Source organism: Dipodomys merriami, unplaced genomic scaffold, assembly GCF_024711535.1.
Source record: "Dipodomys merriami isolate MVZ:Mamm:240054 unplaced genomic scaffold, mDipMer1.0.p SCAF_1638, whole genome shotgun sequence".
In the NCBI taxonomy this organism is placed as follows: domain Eukaryota; kingdom Metazoa; phylum Chordata; class Mammalia; order Rodentia; family Heteromyidae; genus Dipodomys; species Dipodomys merriami.
This window is the reverse complement of record NW_027202980.1, coordinates 90,116-116,383: the sequence shown is the minus strand read 5'-3', so window position 1 is coordinate 116,383 and position 26,268 is coordinate 90,116. Positions and strand designations below refer to the sequence as shown.

The 26,268-nt window shown below is 42.7% G+C and overlaps 1 long non-coding RNA gene across 6 annotated transcripts in view; it reads right to left on the bottom strand.

Annotated features, from left to right (window-relative positions):
- Positions 1-322: 322 nt before the first annotated feature.
- LOC138828780 (uncharacterized) overlaps positions 323-26,268 on the bottom strand; it is a 40,623-nt gene continuing 14,677 nt past the window's right edge. For 3 of the 6 annotated variants that reach the window (XR_011372353.1, XR_011372356.1, XR_011372355.1), the window contains 5 exons: positions 23,456-23,620; positions 19,537-19,699; positions 18,361-18,445; positions 1,907-2,127; positions 323-855 (listed from right to left, as the gene is read on the bottom strand). This is a non-coding gene — a long non-coding RNA (uncharacterized lncRNA). Of the gene's footprint in view, positions 856-1,906; positions 2,128-18,360; positions 18,446-19,536; positions 19,700-19,882; positions 20,826-23,455; positions 23,621-25,563; positions 25,650-26,268 lie in introns of those variants that run through there. The other 3 variants (XR_011372354.1, XR_011372357.1, XR_011372358.1) reach the window with 3 other exon arrangements.

The window sequence follows — 26,268 nt, the reverse complement described above, 5'->3', positions numbered from 1 at the left end:
CTTGTGTGCTGTATATAAGCATGTGATGTTTCAATAAATTTTGTCTATACCCACATGGTGTAGTCCCTTCTTGCCTATACCACACATCGTGTCCCCAGATCCCACTGTGGAAACAGCAACAAATGGGGTTATGCCAGTCAATGCCTCTGACATCTCCCCCCTTTTTTGTTTTTTAAGTACAACTGTAAGCAAGAGATCCTTTGCAGGAGGGATTTGCAGAAACTATTTTGGAATGTAGACAGCAATATCTTGACAAGACATAATGCAATCGATCTGTAGAAACACTATGTTTAAAACTGTGCCACCAGGTACGAGGGTCCAATTGGTTTAGCACAGATGCAATTCCCTCAGCCAGACCTTCATATCCCACCCCAGGGAGTTGTGCCAAGAAAGTCTCAATGACTTCCTGCTGTAACTAGTGGATGTCCCAAGTCAAATTTCCTTGCAAGACTGGCAGGTGGTAGTGAAGTCCCTGCCAAGTAATGTTAGAAGTGTTGAATCAAGTAGGAGTGATGCACAGTTTATTGAGCTCTAATCACACTTGAAGGTTAGCTGTTTCTGCAGATCAATTATCTAGTCTCCCATCCACTGCACCCTGTGTTGCAGTGTGTTCAGACGGGAATCAATGTCCTGTTTAATATTGTGCTGATGAGTCCATAGCTGGTGACAGTCCAGCCACTTCTCTACAAAGTCCTTGGTTTGGATGGAGGAATGCAGGGCCACTCCAGCAGTCGCAGCAGTCATGGTGATAGCAATCATTTCAAGGATCACAGCTACACTCAGACCCAGGAATCTCCTAGTTCTCTTCAGCAGTTGCTGGAAGACTCCTTTCAACAAACCAACAGTGGGGCTCTCCTGCCAAGGTCGGGTGAGGTTAACAGGCACCCAGACCCCTAAGCGAGATCTTAATATCAAGAGAGACTGAGAAGGCATATTAAAAGAAATAGTATGATTTAAGCATGTAAAGAGTCCTGGCTGCGTGGGTTCTCATTGATTGACACTGTCCCTGTGGGCTAGTACATAGGAAAGTTTAATACAACCCTGTACAGTAGAAGAATGGTTCCTGTAAAATGTATAATTTGCCTCATGGGCCCTAGTAAAGTGACCAATCCAATTCTGAGTTGTATAAAATTGGGTGGCAAGTTTTATAAATGCCACTGCTCAGGCCCTAAGTGTCCCCTGAAATTTATATGTGGCCTACGAGGCACAAGGCCTCCATCATGTCAGGTGAGCAAGCCAATGGGTTCTACATGATTTATAACTCCATTGTATAGACGTCACCGTCAGAAGAATTATTAGTATACCAATCACCAACATGCTTTTCAGAATAATTGGCAATGAAACATCCATGAGGACCTCAATCTATAAATGAGATGTTATCATTATGCTGTATAATCTTTCCTCTAGGGTTTTGACACTGAGACCACTGAATAGAAACATAAACCCAATTCAATAATTAATGTCCTGGCATACTAGGTTAGGTGGTTGCCCAGTCTTATTTGTATAAGAATGATCCTGACCAATAAAATTTAAGGAACTTGTTCTGAATAGCCCCATATGATTGTTGATCTTATCATCAGGCAAGATGTATGCCCATACCTGTCTTCTGGTTGGTAAGCAAGGTGATGTCCCTAAACACAGTGGTAAAGACTCAAATCCTAAGGAAATAATATAAGGTATTCCTTCCTCACCTGGATGAGTAGGGTCTGCATGATCCCATGGTGGCGGAAAATACGTGCTGTCATTTGTATACGCCACCGGACCTTGGTCTAGCTAATCCACTAATTTTAACAATGGTGGGTGAGGGACATAGGCCCAATATGCATGTTCACTGCAGATGTATTCACAAGCAGTGCAATCACGGCCAAAACAGATATTCAGGTATTCTAGGGGTTTTTGTACTGACCAGGGTGGCTTCGGTCTTGTGTCAACACCTTATTCTGACCCCATGTTGGTGGGGTCAAGCTGGTTTTCTTAAGATAAGGATGATGGCTTCCTCGGGACTTAAAGCTTAGGTCTGCGAAGCTGCGTACTAGATCTTCTTCCTCAGGGTTGTGTTGTGTTGTTTTTGCTTCTCTGGAGGTCGGATGAGTCAAAAAGGGACCCAGATGTTGCCAGTGGATCCATCTGGAATGATAGAAACACTGTTTTCCCTTATGGGGCATTACTCTTAGTCTTCATTGATTAAATTTTTTAAACCATATGGGAATAGATAGTGAGGTGGTGCTAGAGGGATAAAATGCTTTTCAGCTTTAGTGAAAGGATCACTTTGAGTGAAATTTTAAAAATTTAAATAAGGTGAAGGCAAAAGTTTCCCTTGGGGATTCCCCTTTTTCGTTTTTTTTTTTTTTTATAATTGAAGCTTAAATGTTTTATGGGTGTGTAAACAGTTGGCATTAGTCTACACAGGTTGATTAAAGAAGTTTTCCTAGGGACTAACTTTAGTAAACTCCCCTAATATTTTTCTGGTTGTACACTGGCTTTTATAATATGGTGTGGGGTAGTTTGTCAAGGTGACAACTTTTTACTAATTACATTTTATTCCAAACTAGAGTTTAGACATAATTTTTTAACTTTTAATAGCTGTATGGACCCTGTTGGGGGGGGGGGCTATAGCAGCATAGCCTGTTTAGTACTTTGGTTTGTAAAAGATTTAAATAGTCTAGGATGTTTAAAGGTAAGATCCATAAGAAGTTCCACTTGTAGGTGTTCAGTGGCAGTTTTGTAATTGACAAACAAGTTATAAAAGCAGAACTAACAGTTAGTGATTACAAATTGCATTAAGGCAAATAGGGTGGTTGAGTCCAAACAACTGCCTGTAGACATCCTGGTATCTAGGCTGGAGATGGGGGCATTGTACCCAGCTTCAAGGCCTGGAGGTGGGACAAGTCTTACCTTGAAATTCTAGGAAAACATTACCTCCCCAAATGGGCGAAAGCATTGTTTAGCTCCTCAAATAGCCTAGGTGGGACAGCCCATCCTTTGGCATACAGATGTTTAGTGTAGCTCCTGGTGCTTAACTCTCTACTTAAGCCCTTATCTTTGAAAATTTAACATTTGGTCTAAATCCTGATATAAATGATCTTTTTAGTAATTATCAGACCACAATTTTGTTTTATTTTGGTGTTTATACCAATGTTTCTCTGCTTACCTGGGACTTATTTGTCTCAGTTAAATTTGAATTTTCTCCTTCCTTGTTCTAATTAATACCCTATCTGTTTACTTTCGATCTGGTCCTAACAATTTCATATTTTATTCTTAAACAAATTTATTTGGTTAGTGTCAGCCCAGAATTTACTGCCAATTAGGGTCTTAAGCACATACAGAGCAGTTTGGATTTAAGCTATTCCCCACATTTCACAAACTCAGCCTTTTACAGCCAACTATTACAAATGGTTGACAAGTTTTTGCCCAGTTATGCATGCTTATAAACTAGCTTGCCATGACCTCCAGCTCTGATCAATTTTAGAAGAGCCAAACATTATTGCCAAAGTCCCAGCAGTGCCTCTTTCTATGTTAGGGTAAATGCAACCTTGACATTTCCCTTGGTCACTGGACTTGAACTTAGTGCCTGAGTGCTGTTTTTCAGCTCTCCAGTACAAGGATTGCGCTTTGCCACTTCGGACTCCAAAGCAACTCTGCCCACTTTTTTGGCACTCTGCTGGCTAGTTAGAGATGATAATCTTTCTCTGCCTGGACTGGCTTTGAACTGCAGTTTGTAGATTGCTCACCTTTGGTCCTCAGCTCCACCCACATCTGGGCCCCCTCCCATTTCTGGAGTTCCCTCCATACAACTGGCCTCTCCCTCTCTCCACCCAGACCCACCAGAACTCCTATCTACCTCACTTCCTTTTCTCTCAGATACTTCTGCTACCAGGATGGTGATGGAGGTCATGTGCTCCCTCTTGGGGGAAATATGGCTCCTCTAATAAACCTTGTAATCTTTCTCCTTTGCCTGCCTGCCTCTGCATGGTCCCATAGGATGGATGTGTCTGATCCTCTTTCATTGGTGGCTCCATACTGGGATAGGTTCCCCAGTGCATTTGCTCCCCCTGCACCTCAGAAGGGAGTTCAACCAGCTTCCCTGGGACCTATTCTGAGATCCTTCACTCCAGTCACCAGAGGACCATCAAGGTAACTTCCTCCTGACTGAGCGCTCTACCAGCCCATCCAGCCCCACTAATTAATTCCCACTCCAGGGTAAGTGACAAGTTTGTCCGAGGTCGGGGTTTCTGATTCCAATATCAGTGGTAAGGCCACCTGAGCCTTTCTGGGCTAACTGAGCCCCACCCTCACCATCTGACCAAAAACTTGGCCAAGTGCTAGAATTAGCCACTAGGGGCCTACCATGGCCCAAGGACCCACCTTGGACCAACATAAGGACAGTCTCCACTGGTGGGGCCACCACCTATTCAGGAGCCAACCTGCACTGTAGAGGACACTCTACTGTAGGCAAATGGCTTCAGGTCACTTACCATGGGAAGGACACTAAATTTCTTTACATTAAGGCCACCTGGCCTTGGAGGGCTGTTGGTTCCCCATCAGTTAAATTTGGCCCAGATTTAAAACTCCACTTCTGAGAGTGCTTGAGCAAGTACCTCTCTCTCTCTCTCTCCCCCTCCCCTTAAACTCTCCCTCTTGCCAAAATTACCTGCTTGTAACCTCTTTCACAAGTATTTCATATGCTAAACGCGTTGGTTAAGCCCTGGAAGAATGTAACCAGTAATTGCTTGTTTCTACTCATTAGATAGAAAATGGGTGAGTTTAAGTCTAAACTCACCGAAATAAAGGCCAACAAGTTTGGATATTACCAAAAGTGTATTAATCTTCTCTCTAGCACTGAGCAAGTGGTGGATGTGCCAAATTGGCATCTTGGTACTTCAGCTTGGTACTACCCCTTCCCCCTCCCCTGTCCTGTGGTGCCATTATGCTAGGCCAAGTGTATGTTCCTATTGCCTCCTGTTCATTTGGTTTCTTGTTGGCAAAGTTTTGTATTTTAAACTGACCACATGGTTCCTTCATAATTAGAAAAGTAGTTCCACTAAAATTTCAAAACTTTAAAAGTCTATTTTAAAATCTAAGCATGCTCTATAATCTGTGCACAAACATGTCTGTCTGTGTCTTATTTGACTATATGTAAGTGATTATGGTTTCAAGGTTACTCTGCCTACTAAAAATCTTTGTCAATGGAAGCTGTGAATTAATCTAAATTGCTTTAAAACTTTGTGACCTGACTAAGCCAAAGAAAAAACAGGCAGTTTTAAAAGACCTTGGAAAAGGACTTAAAAAAGACAATGTCCTTTACAAAGTAAATGAAATTGGTAACTAAGTTGGCTGTGAATTATGTCATTCCTATGTCCATCTATGCTAAGAGTTAACTATTGTACACTGACCATGGCTAGTAAACTAAAGCTAAGGGTTTCATTCTCTGTTTTCTCCCCTGTGTGCCGATCAACTTCAATTAAGATCAAGGGAGCAGAGTGACTATGCCCAGGCACAGCTGCCTAAACCAGTGGCACCAGCCTGCAAAAGACAATGTAAACCAGGTCTCTAACCAGTATATGTAGAAATATTGCAGGTTACCAACAGGAGGTGCAACAGTCCATACATGCTGGGAGATGCCACAGTCTCTCTCAGACTCTGGCCTTGCTTCATCTTACATGACCAAAAGCCTGTTAATTAAGGGTAAAACACAAGCCACATTAGATATTTGGTTCTGTAAATGTTAATCGCCAGAAGTTAGACCATACAGGGTGTATGAGCAAAGGATAGAAATTGATTTCTATACTATTTTACAATTGGAGGTAAATTCCTAAATGTAACTCAGACTGCAGAAAAAAAATATGGCCACTCTTTCTATTCACTGCCCACAGGACAGCCTACAGGCAAAGAATATACAGCCCAGTGTTTCAATGATGCATTTAAATGCAAATTAACATAACTTCACAAAAAGGATTTAAAATGACATCCCCCTTGTAAAAATTTGAGAAGTTGTGGGGAGTGGCTGACCTCCCAGACAAGTTTAAAAGATAAAATTTTCCTAAAGGTTTATTTCAAAGTAAAAAAAAAAAAAATAGGATTATTCAGGTTTGCCCCTAAAGTTTTTTGTAACAGTTGCCGGAAGGCCCACAGTAAAAGATAGGACACGTTTGTCAAATGTAATTTAATAAGTAAAACCATGCTTATAAAACTACTTCCAATGACCATCTTTGTTGCTTTTAATTGGAGTAAAAGTTGAAAGACCCCCGGCGTGGGGTGTCCTTCAATCAGAAGAGACCCTTCCCCAAGGAACAACGAGACCACTTGTGCGGATGCAATCAGCAAGAGGTTTATTTGGGCAAGCCCTCGGCTCCCAGGTGCACTCAACCTCGAAATCCACAAGGTTCGGGTTGAATGTCTGAGAACCGGTTACACGGGTACCCGGGGCGACATAGTCTATCGGGAGACTTGCGCGCCGAGTGCTTGAAAGCACCCTCTTTTTATGGACAGCAGAAGCAAGGTTACAGAAGCAAGATGCTTGGTTACAGAGTATTGATTGGTTAATTTCAAATTACGCTCAGGGTGGGGATTGGTCAGGTTAAGCTGGCCAGATGGGGCAGGTGGGGTTGGGGGAAAGCTGACGTGTCGGTACTTGCCCCGGCAAGTCTGTGCTGGTCGTCATGCACCGAAACTGTTCGTTCCCTAATTTTGACAAGTGATTTATTACCTCCTGACCTACCCTGCCATTATAGCTAAGTTTTACAGGAAGGGACGGGAGGGTCGGCTATTTTTCAGGAATGCCTGGTTTTAGGGCATGTGTTAGAGTCATGCTGAGGTCTGCAGGCGGTGACTCAGTGGTTAATGACTTGCCTGCGTCCTGCTTGCTCTCTTAGCTATGTAGGGGAAGGGGCAGTGGTTTTTCTTAAAGAGCTCAATGGATGAACGTATTCTGGGGTCTGGGGTCTTTTCATTCCCCCATTTTCTTTTTGCCTGAATGAAATCCTTCATTCAACTGGAGATTCCTCCGTTAATTTAAGTTGATGATATTGTTGGGTTAATACTAGGGCCTGCACGACCGATAGGCGGTCCTGATTACCACTCCTGTTTTGTTAGCATAAAAACAACATTCTTCCTTTAAGGCTACACATAGGCCCCCTTCCTTCTTTCTTTACAATTCCTTTCCCAAGGCTTTCATTACCACCCTCTTTCTTTACAATCTCTTGACCATCTTTGTGGCTGTAGTTTAAAACTGCCCAATTTTCCTTTGGCTTGCGGAACCTTTATCTTAGAACAGCCTTAAGGCACCACCGTGATGCAGAAGCTTGCTAGATTTTAAGGCTAAGAGTATTACCTCTATTGATAACACACTCAGGTTATTACCATATTAGAGTCAAACTAGGCTGTGAACATAGAGTGGATTTCCAGTTACTATGCACTGGAGTGCCTAAGACAAGCAAGCCAGTGATATCCTTGTCCCCAATATCCACTGTGGGAAGAGAGGGTTTCTGGATATCACCCAAAAGAATGTCCCACAAGATCTTAGATTTAGCAGCAGTCAACCATGAAGCAGACTTAGGTGATGGAATCAAGCAGGAGTTCCTCCAAGTGACTGTCAGGCCGTCAGGCAGCAGCAGCAGCAACCGGAACAGCAGGGTCTCTCAGTGGCTCCAAGGGACTGTTGTCACACCTCATGCTGGGCTGTAAATTCCTACACAGACTGGTTAAAGATACATTGCCTAGGCTTGGCAGGCTTTGATCCTGCTGGTTTTTAAGATCTTTTAAACAATAGCTCAGGACAATTTACCAAAATCACAACTTTTTACTAACCAGATATTTTTGTAAATAGACACAGAAGGCAGTTAACACTATTTTTTATGCCCTTATTAAAAATTATTTTATCTATTTCGCCTCATTTTTCAAAAACTGACTCTGGACTCTTGATCTTAAAATGGGGGTAGAAGGGCGAAGGTCCATCTTCTGTAACTTCTTCAAGCTGACTTTAGGGGCGTTGATCTTACCTAGCCAGGAGCCTATAACCTTAGCCTATTTTACAAAGAGGCCATCAGGGTTAGAAGTCATTAAGAACAATATTTAACTTTTGACAACTGCACAGACCTTTTTTCCAGCTATAGCAGTATAGCTTGTTTAGCACTCTGGTTTGTAAAAGCATCTTTCTGGATGACTTAGGAATGTGATCTTTAGTAACCCTAACACAATGCCTGAGTTACCTTTGCAGGCCTTTAGACAGATATCAATAGAAACACACTCTCAGGTTTACAAACTTTTTCCTGAGAAGATGAATTTCATGTAACTGGTGTCAGCTCAATATTACTGCCAATTAGAGCTTTTGGCACATAAAGGGGTTAAGATTTAAACTACCCCCCACATTTTATAACATTAGCTTTTTACTATCACAGAGGACTGGCAAGTTCCTGTCCCTTACAAGGTAGTCATGAACATTAGGCATGCTTCCAAACTATCTTCCTATGACCTCCCGGCTCTGATCAGTTTTGAAGGGCCACGCACAAATGACTCTAGGATCTGACATTTCTGCCATCCAAGCAGTGGCTTACTGCCTCTGGATGCTCCACCATTGCTTTTTGTCCCAGGAGTGTCTTCTCTACATTGGGATAAATGCCTCATTGGCATTTTCCTTAGCTGGTTGCTGGACTTGAACTCAGGGCCTGAGCACTGTCTCTCAGCTCTACAGCTCAAGGCTAGCACTCTGCCACTTTGAGTCCCAGACTCGGGGCTTGAATGCTGTCCCTTAACTCTTCAGTCCAGGGCTAGTACTCTGCCACTGTGAGTCCCAAAGCATTTCTGCTTGCTCTTTCAGCACTCTGCTGGCTGAGTAGAGGTGACAGTCTCACAGGGACCTTTTTGTGCCCGGGCTGGCTTTGAACCGGTTTGCAGATCAATGAGTCTTACAAAAGGCCATTTTACTCCAATTAAAAGCAACAAGGTGGTCAACATAGAAGTAGCTTTTAAGCATGCTCTTACCTGAAACTTATTAAGAGTCAAAGTTACATCTGACAACTTGTAAGAATCCTCTGTGCTTTGCTTTGGGCTTGCTGGAAACTTAAAAAACCTAGAAGAGCAAACTAGAATAGCAATTATTTTGATAATCCTAATTTTTTCTTTTTTCCTTTTTTTTTTTTTTTTGCACATTGAGGCCAATGTCAAGAATGATTTTACATTTAAACTTTATATCCAAAAATCCATTCCCTATTTTTTTAAACCTCTTATTAATCACCTTTAATATTTTATACTTTAGTTTTTATTTGCATTTTGAAAAGATCCCTTGAAATCTTGAGGCCAAGTGTCACTCATTGTCTCTTGGCTGCTTGTTTTAAAACAGACACACATTAAGATTTTTAAACTCAAATGACAATTTTCCTTAATGCAAGAATTACAGTCACCTTTACTATACCACAAAGCTAGATTTAACATCTTTATAACTTTTTAAAAACATCCTAATTGCAGAACATAATTGAAAGTAAGCCACATTATACAAATAACTTTTTACCCTCTTTTTAAGGCCTTCCTAATTTTAATGTTAACACATCCAAGGGAAAGTTTTAGTAATACTAATCAGATCATCACATCATTCATTTTAACCATCATGTTTTCAGTGCCTATCTGCAGGGAAAAGAGACAGAACAATGATGGGCCACTTGGCCCCTCCTATGGAATAGGCAGGCACACACCCAATCTGACTCTTTAGGGTTAGATGAACTGCGTTTGTGCCAGTTTGCCTCATCATGCTTGGACTCCTCCCAGGGCCTGTCCCACTGCATGACCAGCTGAACTGCACTTCTGCTTGTTCACCCTTCACCCCTAAAGATAGGTCTTCTGTTGGTTTCTAAGTTTTTCCCCGTCTCTTCTCTTGGTTCTCAAATGAAATACAGTTTTAGATAGAACAGGTAACATCTTTGACAGTGTTAAACTAACCTTTACATTTAAATTTCTAATTTTTATCCCCAAATTTTAGCCAAGGGAATTAGACCCCAAACAGCCAATGCATTTTTGTTAAGCCAGATAACTTGATTACAGTATAAACAGACTTATGCATTTTAAAATATTAGTTTTTAAAATACCAGATTTTCTAATTTGCAAGTTAAAGAACCTTTTAAAAAGCCATTTAAAACAATGTGAAGATTTTTAAAAATTTTGGTAATGTCCAAACCTCATAACCTTTTGAAATTTAAATTTAAATCACCCAATTGTTACAGCATGCTGACAATTTTTTTTTTATCTTTGAACACGTTCACAGACACACACAAAACACACAGATCTTAAAGCGCGCAAAAATCAAAATCAGTTGTACGTACACTTTCTAAAGGTTTTAAACAAAAAAATTTAAGACAGTATTTCTTTTAGAACTAGGTACCTTTGTTGTGCTTCATTTTCACAGAGCTTGCTTGTTAGCAAGGCTTATGAATCTCTTCTGAGTTGGAGGAGGGCTGAGGGAGGGAGTCACCTAAGACTAAACTGGCCTGATTTTTTTTTTTAACCCAATTTTAGACAGAACTAGCTGAAAAGTCCAATCCAGGTACACAGCCTTCTACGCCCTCACCTGTCCTCCAGCAGCCTCCACTGGGAGAAGGTGCAGCCTGAGGCTTGAAGGGAACCAAACTAGCCCAGTAACCCTTCATGCCTCGTGGGGAGGGTGGGCATAGCAGGTCTGTGACTAGGCCCAGCTGGAACTTTTATTCCCTCAGAGATGTTTAAATAAATAAATAACAAAAACACAGATAAACACAAAAACCAAGGATCCACATTTAAAACTGGTACCAATTCTAAAAACAGAACTAGACAAGAACTGAAGGCTGAGTTGGGGACTAATGGGCCCCAGTTTATCCCTACCGGAACTCTGTGCTGTTCCCACTCAGCAAGCTGAATCCAGAGTCTGCTGGGTGAGCCTGCCACACTCACCCAGAACTTTCCTACCCCATAAAACAAACACACTAAAGTTAACAAGACAAACATGTGGCCACAAAGACAGAATCAAGTCTCAGTGAATAGGGCGACATCTCACCACCATTCACTTACCAGGGGACTCAACCCCCCTACTCACCTCCGGAGGATTTTTCTCTTAGAGTCCTGCAGACGTTGACCCGGGGGTCTTCCAAGGCAGAGGCGAATTCCCAGTCATCTTAGGGCAAGGGAAGGAAGTCCCTAGCGGCCGTTCCCTCAGACTGACAGGTTCTCCCCCACGCTCAGACCCCCCTGAGCCAAGGCCCGAGGCTGAGATCTAACTGAGGCCACCTGCAGATGGTCAGTGGCAATTTCATAATTGACAAACAAGCAAGTTCCCAAAACCTGACAATCTCGGCTCAGGCTGTGACTTCCAGTGATCTATAGTCAGACTTAAGGGGGTTGTTAGTTGCTGCCCCATCCCTTTAAGGACAACAAAACAGACAACAGAAACAATTAACACTAAACAGAAACACAAAAACAGACAGGCGCCAAACAGAAAAAGCGACTTCAGATGGGAGTGGCCGACCATGGCTAAACTCCCGGGAAGGAGAGAAAGCTGAGGTTGGGAAATTGGAGAGGGAAGGAGTGGGGGAGAGAGCTGAGGGGCAGATGGAAGGGTTAAGGGGGTAGGGATTTGGGGGGCCGGGGTAGATAAGAAGGGTTTCATCCACGGGGGAGGTTCTAGAATAAGAGCTTCCCAAGTAACAATATAAGGGACCTGGTCTGGGTGTCCGTGTGGTCCCGGGTCCATAACTTTGGCCTTGATCTGTAAGGCAATGGTTAGGTTAAAGGTTCCTTCACGTGGCCAGCCACAGTTGAAAGTGGGCCATTCTGATGAACAAAAAGTTATCCATTTTCTTTTTTTTTTTTTTTTTAACTTCTACTGAAAGATTGTGAGCTGATGTTTGCACATCCCTCCAGTTCTGTAAAGTAAGGTTAAGTGGTGTCGCGACAGTTTGTCCCATTTTAAAACTATTAACGAACACAAGAACAACAATACAATACAGGCAACACTTAGCTTCGCTGCGCGCTGTTGCTAGTAAACCGAAAGCAAAACCTGGCAGAGACCTGTGTGGTTTTGAGGAATGTTACAAAACTATTCACAGTAGCACACTCTCCCAAAGTTTCCACAACGAAGGCAAAGACAGCAGATCAACAGGAAAACAAACCACAAAGGCAAGAGCAGTGCGAGCAACCAAAATTCTACAACAAACATCACAATTATACTGGTCACGCTACTTTTTCACTACGCTGTTTTGACAATAAGCCAAAGGCAAAAACCAGGCGGAGACTGTTTTGAGAGTCTCCCAGAGAAATCACGCGTCTAAAGAGGACTGAGTTCCAGAAAGCAGATGGGTCACTGTTTCAGACCCCGGATGGGCCACTGTTTCAGGCCCCGGATGAGTCACTGTTTCAGACCCCGGATGGGCCACTGTTTCAGGCCCCGGATGGGTCACTGTTTCAGACCCCGGATGGGCCACTGTTTCAGGCCCCGGACACCTCCAGGACGTCTCCTGGGGGCTGCGGTCGGGAGTATGAGCTCGTCAGCTCCTCCACGGGTCCGCCAGATGCAGACGAGAACGGCCGAACTCACCAGATTCGCAAGCGCACACACAGATTGACTTTAGACAGTACACAGACAACACACAGACAACACAGAGACGCTGGCCAGCTTACCTCCCGAAAATGGGTCGGTGGTCCCTGGGTGGGGGTCTCTATCCCGGACGAGCCCCCAGATGAAAGACCCCCGGCGTGGGGTGTCCTTCAATCAGAAGAGACCCTTCCCCAAGGAACAACGAGACCACTTGTGCGGATGCAATCAGCAAGAGGTTTATTTGGGCAAGCCCTCGGCTCCCAGGTGCACTCAACCTCGAGATCCACAAGGTTCGGGTTGAATGTCTGAGAACCGGTTACACGGGTACCCGGGGCGACATAGTCTATCGGGAGACTTGCGCGCCGAGTGCTTGAAAGCACCCTCTTTTTATGGACAGCAGAAGCAAGGTTACAGAAGCAAGATGCTTGGTTACAGAGTATTGATTGGTTAATTTCAAATTACGCTCAGGGTGGGGATTGGTCAGGTTAAGCTGGCCAGATGGGGCAGGTGGGGTTGGGGGAAAGCTGACGTGTCGGTACTTGCCCCGGCAAGTCTGTGCTGGTCGTCATGCACCGAAACTGTTCGTTCCCTAATTTTGACAAGTGATTTATTACCTCCTGACCTACCCTGCCATTATAGCTAAGTTTTACAGGAAGGGACGGGAGGGTCGGCTATTTTTCAGGAATGCCTGGTTTTAGGGCATGTGTTAGAGTCATGCTGAGGTCTGCAGGCGGTGACTCAGTGGTTAATGACTTGCCTGCGTCCTGCTTGCTCTCTTAGCTATGTAGGGGAAGGGGCAGTGGTTTTTCTTAAAGAGCTCAATGGATGAACGTATTCTGGGGTCTGGGGTCTTTTCAAAGTGACTGTTTGTAAAAAAAAAAAAAAACAACTCATTGATCTGTCGTTCGAAGCCAGTCCAGGCACAGGCAGACTAAAGTCCCTGTGAGATTGTCATCTCTAATCTGCCAACAGAGTGCTCAAAGCTGAGTTGTTTTGGAGTTTAAAGTGGCCAAGTGCTAGTCCTGAGCTGGAGAGCTGAGGGACAGTACTCAAACCCTGAGTTCAAGTCCGGCGACTGACCAAGGAAAGTGCCAAAGATGTATTTATCCCAACATAAGAAAGGCACTCCAGGGACCCTGACAATGTTAAAACATTCAGAGGCAATTACAAACAAATGTTTGGATGACAAAAGTGGTATCAGGTCCTGAGTTACTTGAGCTTTGTCTTCCAAAAAATTGATCAAGCCAGAAAGTCATGGAAAGATAAGTTTTTAAACATTCCTATCACCCATGTTGGTGTAACTGGGCAAAACTTTCCAGAGATCTGTGATAGTGGGTAGTAAAAGCTAAGATTGTAGAATGTAAATCCCAAAACCCCTGTATCTGCTCAAAGTCCTAATTGGCAGTAACTTTTGAGCTGGTTAAATTCATCTGTTGAAAAGCTTGTAAAGCTGAGATTATGTTCCTATTGAGATCTGTCTAAAGGCCTACATAGGTAGGCATTCCTCTGCCAGACAGAAAATGCTTTTATAAACCAGGGTGTTAAACAGGCTATGCTGCTGTAGCCCAAGAAAAGGCCTGTACATTTGTTATAGGTTAAATGTTGTCTATAAGCCACTTTAAACAGGCTACCCAGAGGCAGTGGGCTGTACTTAGAGTGCCAATCAGTCTCAGGTTAAAAGCATCTACTGGGCTTTCTTTTAAAAATCTCTGACAAGTAATTGTTAGTCAATTGTTAACAAGTTATAGGTAACCTCCATCTCATTGATCTCCTTGTTGCTTTAGCTGGAAATAAAAAGAGCTTTTGTAAGAAAGTTCAAAGCCATCTTGGGCACAAAAAAAATCCTTCTAAAACTCCATCTCCCTACTAATCAGCACAGAACCAGGACTATCCAGCCAAAGGCTGAAAGTGGCATTGTGACTCTAAGTAGTAGAGCATTAGCCTGGAACAGAAGGACTCAGGGACAGTGCCCAGGCCTTGAGTCCAAACCGTAAATGCCAACCGGGACAAGCTATCCCAGCAATGGATGTTGAGACAATGGCCAGGACAAAGTCAGTCCTGACCATGGAAAACCATGGAAAAGAATAAGAGATGATACCCTAAATGGAGTCACTTTATGCTTTATGCATTGTTTCTGGCAAAACTGGAGCTTCAGCTTCCACCCCCACTACAAAGGCAGAGGAGGGGTCCCGCAGAGCAGTGGGGACCTCACAGATGAAGTCCTTCAGGGGTGGGGGCCTCACAGAAGAGGCTGCAAAAAGGAGTATACCTCACTGGGAGGCCGCAGGAGTGAGGGTGCCTCGTGGGGAAGGGCAAAGAAGTGAGGGTGCCTTGTGGGGGAGGCCGCAAAAGAGGGGAGGGCCTCACAGGGGAGACTGCAGAGGAGGGGAAACTGCAAAAGCAGTACACAGAGGAGGAGTTTAAACTTAAACTCATCCATACTTTTACCTTCAGTTGCAAGGGAGAGGGAAAGAGGGAGAGGGAGAGAGGAAGAGAGGGAGAGAGGGAGAGAGAGAGAGCCAGAGCTATCTGCCCAAGCACTCGCAGAAGTGGAGTTTTAAATTTGGGGCAAAATTTGATTGAAGGGGCTCAGAAGCCCTCCAAGGCCCAGGTGGCCTTAATGTAAAGAAATTTAGTGTCCTTCCCATGGTAACGGACCTGATGCCATGGGCCTATATTAGAGTGTTCTCCACAGTACAGGTTGGCTCCTAAAGGGGGTGGTGGCCCTGCCAGTGGAGAATGTCTTCATGTTTGTCCATTTGCATTCCTTGGGCCATGGAGGAGGGGTCCTTGGGCCAAGGTAGGCCCCTGGCACTTGGCCAAGGTTTGGCTCTGATGAGGGGAAGGGGGGCTCGGTAAGTCACAGAGGCCCAGGTACCCTTACCACTGAGATATCAGAATCAGAAACGCAGACCTCAGATAAACTTTTCACTTACCCTGGAGTGGGACTTAATTAGCAGTGTTGGATGGGCTGGTAGAGCGCTCAGTCAGGAGAAAGTTACCTTGGTGGTCCTCTGGTGGCTGGCGTATAGGATCTCAGCATAGGTCCCAGGGAAGCTGGTTGAACCTCCTTCCGAAGTGGAGGGAGGATCAAACCCACTGGGGAGCCTATCCCCACAGGGGCGACCAATGTAAGAGGATTAGACAAAAATCCATGCAAGGGGACCATGCAGAAGCAGGAAGGCAAAGGAGAAAGATTATTACAAGGTTTATTAGAGAAGCGATATTTCCCCCAAGAGGGAGCACATGACCTCCATCACTATCCTGGTAGCAGGAGGATCTGAGGGAAAAGGAAGTGAGGTAGATGGGAGTCCAGGTGGGTCTGGGCAGAGAGAGGGAGGGGCCAGTTGTATGGAGGGAACTCCAGAAATGGGAGGGGACCCAGGTGTAGGTGCTCATACTTCGAGCTCATGACTCTACCTGATTCTGGGGCCTGGATGAGTTGCCTTGATCTCTTCTAAGTCACTTTACCACATGAGGCTTTTCTGAACTCATACATCACTGCAAATTGCTAACATTCCTCCCTAGCACATCACTCAATATATTTTTTCCATCATATATTTAAACATATTTATGTGTATACATTCCCTACCCTCTCCCAACCCCACACACAAAGGCATAGACCTTCAAAACAAAGCTTTTCTTTTTTTCCTTGCTACAGTGTCTAGAACCTAATAAACTCAATAGATACAAAAGAGTGAGTTGGGTACTAGTGTCACACCTGTTATGCTAGCTATTCAGGAAACTGAGATCTAGAATCACTTTTTCCATTTATTTCCCGTTTTCATTAAAATTTAAGCATTAAAGGAACTTTTAAAGAGAATCAAGACTTCCTTCTTTCTGGAGGTTTCCTTCACTCCCTTTCACCTAGTCCAGCTCAACCTATGTCCCCCTGGGAGTTTTGGCATCCCAGAAAATCCACAGTCCCTCAGACCCCAGTTAAATTCAGACAGAATCCAGCATTGCCTTTACTCATGTGGTGGGCAGAGCAGAAAGCATACACCACGTGTGCTATCCAACACCTCAAATCCACACCTGTGCCACTTCCATACTCCCAGCCACATGAGCAGAATTGTGTCACCAACGCTTGCACTGGCATAGGCTTCCATGGTCATCAGGACAGATGTCCTGAGAGTTATTTCATCTGCATAAGGTGACATTTCCTGGGTCCAGGTATATTGCTGATCTGTGAAATCACTGGCATTGGAGCAAGCCAGGGCTGCTGCAACCGCACTGTAGGATGCATCTCTCTGCAGCAAAACCTGAGGCCCTTCCTTCCTAGACACAATGGAGATCCTAGAAAATTCCCTGCTTGTCCCTAGGTGAGTCCATGAATTTATCCACAGCCCTCATCTGTCAGAAATGAACAAAGAGTACAGAATTGTTCAAGTCATTTTCCTTCTTCACAGAAGGGTGCACTATCATCCTGGCCCCCCAGAGCGAGGCAGCACACCAAATGGGGGGATCCACTTGGTTTTCATCCCAACCTAGGAATGATATTGTCCCTTCTCATGTTGCTAAGGTGTCAGGATCACATCTTTGTAAACAATCGGTTACCAGGGTAATAGGGTCATAGAAGGAAGACAAGTCATTCTAACCATCAGTGGACCATCCCTAGTCAGGAGGCAGTGTACTTTGGGAGGCTATTGCTCAAAAGCAAACATCCTTTTTACCTGTTAATGAAACTGCAACTCCACTGCACCTCACCTTTGTCATTACAACAACAACAACAAAAAGAAAAAGAAAAGGGTGTTTTGGACTTTCTTGTCAGGACTGGCTTGAAAACACAATCCTCAGATTTCAACCTTCTGAGTAGTGCCAAGGTTTTTTATGAGACAATTCTCTCAAATTAACCACCAAGAAAGAAGCAAAAAGAAATAAAGAAAAGTCCAGGACTTGAGCTGAGGTTCAACTGGAAGATCATGGACAGCACCCATGCCCTGATTTCAAACCTATGACCAGCACATCATCATCATCATCATCATCATCATCATCATCATCATCATCATCATCATCATCATGTGAATAAAAAGACTGTAAGAGCCTATTAAGAATATTAAAATTGAGGGCTGGGAAGTTGGCTCAGTGGTAGAGCTCTTGCCTTGCATGCATGAGGCCCTGGGTTTGATTCCTCAGCACCATATAGCAAAAAAGAAAAAAGCTGGAAGTGGCTCTGTGGCTCAAGTGGTCGAGCGCTAGCTTTGAACTGAAGAGCTGAGGGACAGAGCCCAGACCCAGAGTTCAAGCCCCATGACCAACCACAAAAAAAAAGAATATTAAAATTGAGTGAGCCAGGCACTTTTTGGTGGCTGACATGTAATCCCAGTTAGGAGCATGAAATCTCAGGATGGTGGTTAAAAGCCCACCTGGGCAGGAAATTCCATGAGGCTCTAATCTCCAACTAACCAGCAAAAATGCCAGAAGTAGAGCTGTGGTTCAAGTGGTAAAGCAACAGCCTTGAATGAAAAAGCAAAATAACAGTGACCAGGCCCAGATACATAGGGTAGGACTACTAATAATTAATCAATTAAATACAAAACACAAATAAAAATCAGAGTGGAAGATGAGCACAAAAGCCAAGAGAATTGGTGGTTTACACCTGGAGCTCAAGCTACACAAAAGACAGAATTTGAAGATCTGGGTTCCAAGGCATCCCAGGCAGAAAAGTCCCTTACGAGTTTGTGAGTATGTATCAGGTAGGGGTCTTGAACCCAGGGCTTGAAATAGAAATTCTTTTTTCTTAAAGGTAGCATTCTACCACTTCCTTTCTTTGGGGGATGAAATGGAGATAAGTTTTACGGACTTACCTGCCCGGGCTTTCAACCCCAATCCTCAGATTTCAGTTGCTGATACAGTACTCTTATATTCTATGAGATTTTTATCTTCCATGAACTGCCAAAAAGTAAAAGAATCCAGAAGTTGATCTGTGTGGCTCAAGCCACAGAGACTGCTTGCTTTGAGGGAAAACGAACAACAAAAACCCTCATACACAGTGGACCTGCCCTGGTTTCAAACCCAGGAAGTGACCAGGCCCTATGTTCAAGCCCTAGGACCACCACCACCAGCAACAAAAGAATGACTCAGGGACAGGGACTAGGCCCTGAATACAAAGCCTAGAAACAGCATTAAAAATAAAAGTAAAACAAATTCAGAGACTGTGGCTAGGCTCCAGAGTTCAAGGTCTAGAACAAGCACCAGGACACACACACACACACACACACACACACACACACACACACACACACACACACACACACACACGAAATGAACAATATAATAAGAAGGCAAAAGAAGAAGAGAGAAGTCAATGAAATATTTTTAAGTAGTGGCTCATGCCTATAATCCTAGCTACTTTGGAAGCTGAAATTTTAGGATTGTGGTTCATAGTCAACCTGGGCAGGAAGCTCCATGACACTAGGTTTTATGTGTGCTAGTCCTGGGGCCTGAACTTGTGCTGTTTTGCACAAGACTAGAACTATTCTACTTCCATGCTCTTGGTGATTAATTGGAGATGAGAGTCTCAAAAACTTTCCTGCCCTGGCTGGCTTCGAATCACCATACTCTGATTTTAGAACCTGGCTAATGTCCCTGTCTTCCCATGAGAATCTTTCTTTTTTTTTGGTTGGTCATGGGGCTTGAACTCGGCGTGCACACTGTCCCTAAGCTCTTCAGCTCAAGGCTAGTGCTCTACCACTTGAGCCACAGGGCCACTTCTGGTTTTCTGGTGATTTAGTGGAGATAATTGTCTCATGGACTTTCCTTCCCAGTCTGGCTTTGAACTGCAATCCTCAGATCTCACCCTCCTGAGTAGCTAGGATTACAGGTGTAAGCCACTGGCACTCAGCTTTTTTTTTCTTTTCTTTTTTCGTTTTTGTGGGTTGTGGGGCATGAACTCCAGCTCTGGATGGTGTCCCTTAGCTCTTCAGCTCAAGGCAAGTACTTTACCACTGAGCCACTTCCCAGCTCCTCCATAAGAAACTTACCCCTTATGAATCACCAAATTTGTTTTACAAAGCCAGATGTTGAAATGTGGCTTAAGTTTTGGAGCCTGCCAGCCTTGCTCAGGACACGGGAGAGAGACTCCAGCACAGTGACCTTGCCCTGATTTCAGGTTTAGGAAGAGTCACCACTCCCTGTGTTCCAGCCCTAGGACCAGAACCAAATAAATAAATAACTCCCACATTTTCACTGTATTTGATGTTGGGGTAATTTGTGAAGGTGAAGGGAAAAAACAAATTGTTTAAATAGGGTTACAGCTAGACCTATTGCAACAATGAGATGTACAAGAAATTATTTCAAAAATGAACTTTACAACTTTTGCCTGGTGGGGGTGGTAGAGAACATTATATAAACAAAGCCATTCATGCAGCTGTTGCTCAAGCTGTTAAAGTATGCTAACCTTGAGAATAAACAATACAAAAAATGCTTCATTCACAATGGCCCTGCCCTGACTTCAAGCCTCAGGAGAGTGGCCATGTCATGAGTTGAAGCCCTAGCAACAAAAATGAAAATAAATAAATAAATAAATAAAGCCAGAACTTTATCTGTGGCTCAAGCCATAGACACTGCTAGTCTTGAGAAAGAAAAGGGAAAAACCTCAGACACAGTGGCTCTGCCCTGATTTTATGACTAGCAAAAGCTAAGGCCCTATGTTCAAGCCCTAAGACCAGCAATGAAGAAAAAAAAAATACAGCAACAACAAAAACTCAAAAAAAAAATGCCCAAGTCCTGAGTACAAACCATAAGAGCATCACCTAAAATAAATGCAGAAAGAAAGAAAAATACATAAAGAGCCACAATTTGAACTGTCTTGAGGTGGGAAGCCTACTAGTCTTGAGAAAAAATTAGGAATAATGACCAGGCCTGGAGTTCAAGTACTATAACAAGCTCAAAAAAAAAAAATCTGTTGAGATCCAAAAGGAGTCTCTCAACATGAAGATAGGCTTGACTATCTCACTGGAACATCTTGTGGCTGAGTTTACAGAACCACTCTCAGAAATCCGACCCTTTCATCCTGCCTTATGCAAACATCCTGCAGCTGCTAATGACCACCCTTTCACCCTGCCCTACGCAAACATCCTGCAGCTGCTATGGCCAATGAAAAAGCTTCCTTAATGGCCAATTTAAAAGCTTCCTTATTCCAAGCATATAAATACCCCTGTGTGAAAAATAAAAATTTGCAGCTTGATCAGAATCCCTGTCTTGCTGTCATTCTTCATGTCTCTTGTCCCTTCATTCCTTCTCGTTTAGGTTCATCGCCCTCATTGACGTCCTGCAGGTTGGGACAAAAATCCACAAAAAAAAACTTCAAAACAAAAACCTCAGAAACAGTGGCCAGCCCTAATAATAAGCTGGATGACCCAAACTTATGAAAAAGTGAAAAAGAATAATAAATTAATGAAAAGAAGGACAAAAATATTAGAGCCAATTCAAGATTTTAAAAATATGGTTCACACCTATAATCCTACCTGCTCAAATAGCTGAAATCTGAGCATTTGTGGTTTGAATACAGCCTGGGCAGGAAAGTAAATGAGAATTCTTTTCATTTATGCTACTCCTGGGCTAAAACTTGAGTTTTACTCAAGGGTAGAGCTCTACTGCTTCCTACCTGTTGCTGGTTAATTGGTGAAAAACGTCTCATTGATTTTCATGCCTAGAATGGCTTTGAACCTTGGCTCTCAACTTTCTTTTTTTTCCTTATTTATTTATTTTATTTTATTTTTATTTTTTTGTGAACACACTGTACAGAGGGGTTACAATTACATGGGCAGGTTAATGTGTACATTTCTTATCAAGCATTGCAGCCTCCTCCTTTGTTTACACTTAACATCCCTTCCCAGCCTCCCCCCCATCTGCCCACCCAATCCTCCCCGCTAGCCCCCCCACCAACATTGTAAAGCTCGTTTTCGACATGACAATTTGTACTTCTCATTGTTGCAACAGGTCTACCTGTATCCTTAAACGACTTGTTTTTTCCCATCTCCTACACAAGTTATACTGACATCAAATATAGTAAAAGGGTTATACTGTGGGGGAGGGACATACAAAGCTACAAAGAGATAATCTTATAAATGCGTTAGAAACAAATGCATGAAAGGAAAAAAAACATTTGAATACATATCTAAGGATTCATTTTCCTAACATCACATTATCTGACCTTTTCCGCTTGACTCATACATATACTAGATATTGCAAATAAGGGAAACCATGGGACCTATGTTTCTTTGGGCCTGGCTTACTTCACTTAATATAATGTTTTCCACGTTTTTCCATTTCCTAACAAATGGGGCAATGTCATTCTTTCTGATGGAGGCATAGAATTCCATTGTGTATATATACGACATTTTCTTGATCCATTCATCTACTGAGGGGCATCTGGGTTGGTTGCATATCTTAGCTATGGTAAATAATGCTGCAATAAACATAGTTGTGCTAGTAGCTTTAGTGTGGTCTTGTTTGTAAACATTTGGGTAAATGCCCAAAAATGGGATTGCTGGGTCATAGGGGATCTCTATGTGAAGTCTTTTGAGGAACCTCCATACTGCTTTCCAAAGTGGTTGAACAAGTTTACATTCCCACCAACAATGAAGTAAGGTTTCCTTCTGTCCACATCCCCTCCAGCATCTGTTGTTGTTAGAGTTCTTGATTTTAGCCATTCTAACTAGAGTGAGGTTGTATCTCAATGTTGTTTTGATTTGCATTTCTTTTATGGCTAGGGAGGTTGAGCATTTCTTCATGTGTCTATTGGCCATCCTTCTTTCTTCTTCAGAGAAGTTTCTCTTTAAGTCTTTAGCCCACTTATTTATTGGGCAGTTGTTTCTTTGAGGATTTGTTGTTGGGGGATTTAATTTTTTGAGTTCCAAGTATATTTTAGATATGAGACCCTTGTCTGTTGTATGGCTAGTGAAGATCTTCTCCCAATCCGTGGGCTTTCTATTGATCTTGCTAGCTATGTCCTTTGCCATGCAGAAGCTCTGCAACTTCATGCAATCCCATTTGTCCCACCTTTCTTTGATTTGTTGTGTTTCCGGGTCTCTATTCAGAAAATTTTGGCCTGAGCCGAGGAGACCTAGGGTTTCTCCTATTCCATCCTGTAATGTTTTCAAAGTGTGTACTTTGACTTCGAGGTCTTTGATCCATTTGGAGTTGATTCTGGTGCAAGGTGATATATAAGGATCTAGCTTTAGTTTTCTACAAGTAGTTAACCAATTTTAGCAGCACCATTTACTGAAGAGGCTGTCTTTCTTCCATTCTATTGTTTTAGCTCCCTTATCGAAGATTAGATGTCTATAGGTCTGTAGGTTCATTTCTGGGTTTTCAATTCTATTCCATTGGTCCTGATGTCTGTTCTTATGCCAATACCAAGCTGTCTGGATAGTCATCTTGGCTTCCTGTAGTACTTTTTTTCTTTCTGTATTTTTTGACTGTTGTGGGGCTTGAACTCAGGACTTTTGTGCTGTCCCTGAGCCTCTTTGTACTCAAGCCTTGTGCTCTACCATTTGTGCCATAGCGCCACTTCTGGGTTTTGAGTGCTTAATTGGACATAAGAGTCTCACAAGGACTTTTCTGTCTGGGCTGGCTTCCAACTGAGGTCCTCAGATCTCAGCCTCCTGAGTAGTTAGAGCCATAGGACACTTATCTCACTTGTTAGGTTTTAAAAAAAGAGATAGCCGAGTAAGAACAGCACCATGCATGTGCTATTCAGGTAAGGGACTAGTTTTATTCAGTAGACCTGCTGGGACCAGGCAAGGTTGGCACTCCACCTGGCTGGGAAAAGCCTTCGAATGAGAGAGAGTTGGGAAAGAGAGGAATGAGAGAAGAAAGAGCTAGAAAAGAGCAGAGAGAGCAGAGAGAGCAGAGAGAGAGCAGAGAGAGAGTGTCTGGGCCTGGGCTAGGCCTTACCTAGGGTACGTGCAGAGAAAGGTGTGGCCACATCAAATTCAGATATGACCTCAGTGGATGCAAATGTGACTTCTTCCAGGTGTCCCAGTTCCCAAGGTAATGCAGTTACTGGATGGAGACTTTGCTGTGAGGAGGGTGGAGTCTGCTTGCCATCCAGGAGCGGACCTTACAATATTAACCACCAAAAAAAAAAAAAAAAGATGAGCTATGGCTCAACTTGTAAAACTTCCATCCTAGAGGGGGGGAAAAGCCCAACACCTCAAGAAGACTGGCAGGTCAAGCCCTAGGATCACCATAAAAAATGAAAACCAGGGCTGGGAAGGTGGCTCAGTGGTAGAGGGCTTGTTTGCTTTGGATGCATGAGGCCCTGGTTCGATTTCTCAACATCACATAAGCAGAAAAAAAAGCTGCAAGTGGTGCTGTGGCTCAAATGGTAGAGGACCTGGAGCTGAAATGCTGAGGGATAGCACCCAGGCCCAGAGTTCAAGCCCAATGACCAGCCAAAATAAATAAATAAATAAAAGCCAAATACAAAGAAATAAAAACAACAACCAAAAATAAAAAGGAAGAGTTGTGCACTGGCTAAAGATGTAGTGCTTGCTAACTTGGGGGGGGGGCGGAGGGGGAGAAAGCATGGAGACTGGAGACTGGCCAGGCCACTTTGAAGCCCTGGGATTAACACAAAGAATAAAAACAACAACAAAAAGGCAGAAAGTGAGCTTTGGCTCAAATAGACTATCAGCTTTAAATAAAAAACAAAAACTAAACAACACTGACCAGGCCCTGTGTTCAAGCCCTAGGTCCAGAACCAAAACATAAGAAAAACCTAGCCAGGTGCCAAAGGGTCACACCAGTAATCCTAGCTACTCATACTCAGGAGGCTGAGTTCTATGGATCACAGTTTGATGCAAGGAAGGAAAGTCCGAGAAACATAATAGACTACTTAGAAAAAGCTGGAAGTGCTGCTGTGGCTGAAGTGGTAGAGTGTTAGCCTTGAGCAAAAGAAGCTCAGGGACAGGGCCCAGGCAGAAGAGTTCAAGCCCCAAGGTCGGCAAAAAGGAACAAAGAAAAAAGAAAGTGAGTAATTAAGCTGTGTCTCAAGGTATGAAGCCTGCTAGCCTGGAGAAAAAAGGTAAAAAATGTAAACAAAAGTATTAAAAAATTATTCCCAGAACCACATGCTCCAGTGCACATTTCCCTACATCCTTAGTGTGCAGACAACCAGGCCAATGCCCCTGCTATATCCTGTATCTCTATTTCAATTTGAAATTATTTGAAATTTCAATTATTTGAAAACTGCCTTCTGAGAATTGCCACATAGGGACCACATTGAGAATTATTGACCTCAAAAATATTTATTAACATGATTTCTTTTATTCTTGTGATTTTTCTATGTCCTCATCATTACTTCCCTAGCACCTAGCAAATTACCTAGTATAAAAATATAGAGACATATCTGCTTATTGAACATCTACATGTATATTTGGGATAATAAGCTAGTTTATATAGGGTCATCAACACTGAGCAATTTTTACAATGGGCCTCATACTTTGTAAAAAACAAAAACAAAAACAAATAACACAATTTAACCCTCAAGAACTCTACATTTGCTAGTCAGCAGTCACTCATACCTCTAATCCTAGCTACTAAATGGAAGCAGGTGCTTGTGTTGTTAAAAATAGTAATGTTATAAAGGAAAAGCAGAGAATTATTATAGACTATAGGAGATCAAGTATACACAACTATATATAATTCATGATCATGTACTGGTATTAGTACTGGAGAAAAAAATGAGAGGGCAGAATTGAGCCAATTGTCAAGACTGAAATATAGACAAAGATTAAGCAAAAGTATGGCATTGTGATTAATTTACTGAAGCCGGTAACTACTGTGGATATGTAATAACAGGACATTTTTATCCTGAGGAGAGCAAGATTAAAATATGTAGGAATAGAGGACTATGATATATACAAGTTAATCTCAAATGTATGTCCACAAAGAGAACATACACACAAATAAGTGATTAAGCGAAAGAAGGAAAATGTTAACTATAGTGAATTTTCATAAAAAGCACACAAATACTGTTTATATTCTTTTTATGACTTTTCTTAAATTTGACCATTTTTAAACAATACTAGATTGAATAGTGAAGAGATGCACTTGAACTGCAGAAGATGAGTTCCCGAGGAGTGTTCTGAGAGGGTTTCATGGAGAAAGCAAACATTAGGGGATAAGAATAAAAGATCAAGTGTTACCATATGAAAAATTATGGAAATCCAAACATTCAGACTACAACAATAAAGTACCAAGAGTAAGAAAGTTCACAGACACAGAAAATAACTCAGGGCTACTGTGGGTTGAGGTAAGGAAAGAGGCATGAATGGTTTAATGGCCCAAAATTTCTGTCGAGGGTGATGGATATGTTTGGGATAAGATAAAGGTGATGGTTCTACAATACTGGAAATGTACTGAATGTCACTGAATTGTGGTTATAATAATAAATGTTATTACTATTTCCCTATAAAGAAAAAAATCATCCCATTTTAGAGGCTACTGTTTCCAGGAAACTCTCTGACATTATATACTCACAGGAAACTGTACTCTTTTTTTCTTACATTCAGTAGATTTTAAACATGTATTTCTTTATGTTTTTTTTTTCTTTTTGAGTTATAACCCTGCTAGAACAGGCTGGCCTGGAACTTTCTGCTACTTTGTTGCTTGAGGAATGTCTTTCTTTTACCCAAGACATTCCATAACAAAATTTATTTTCTAATAACAACAACAACCAAAAAGATCAAGTATTAGGGTCCTTA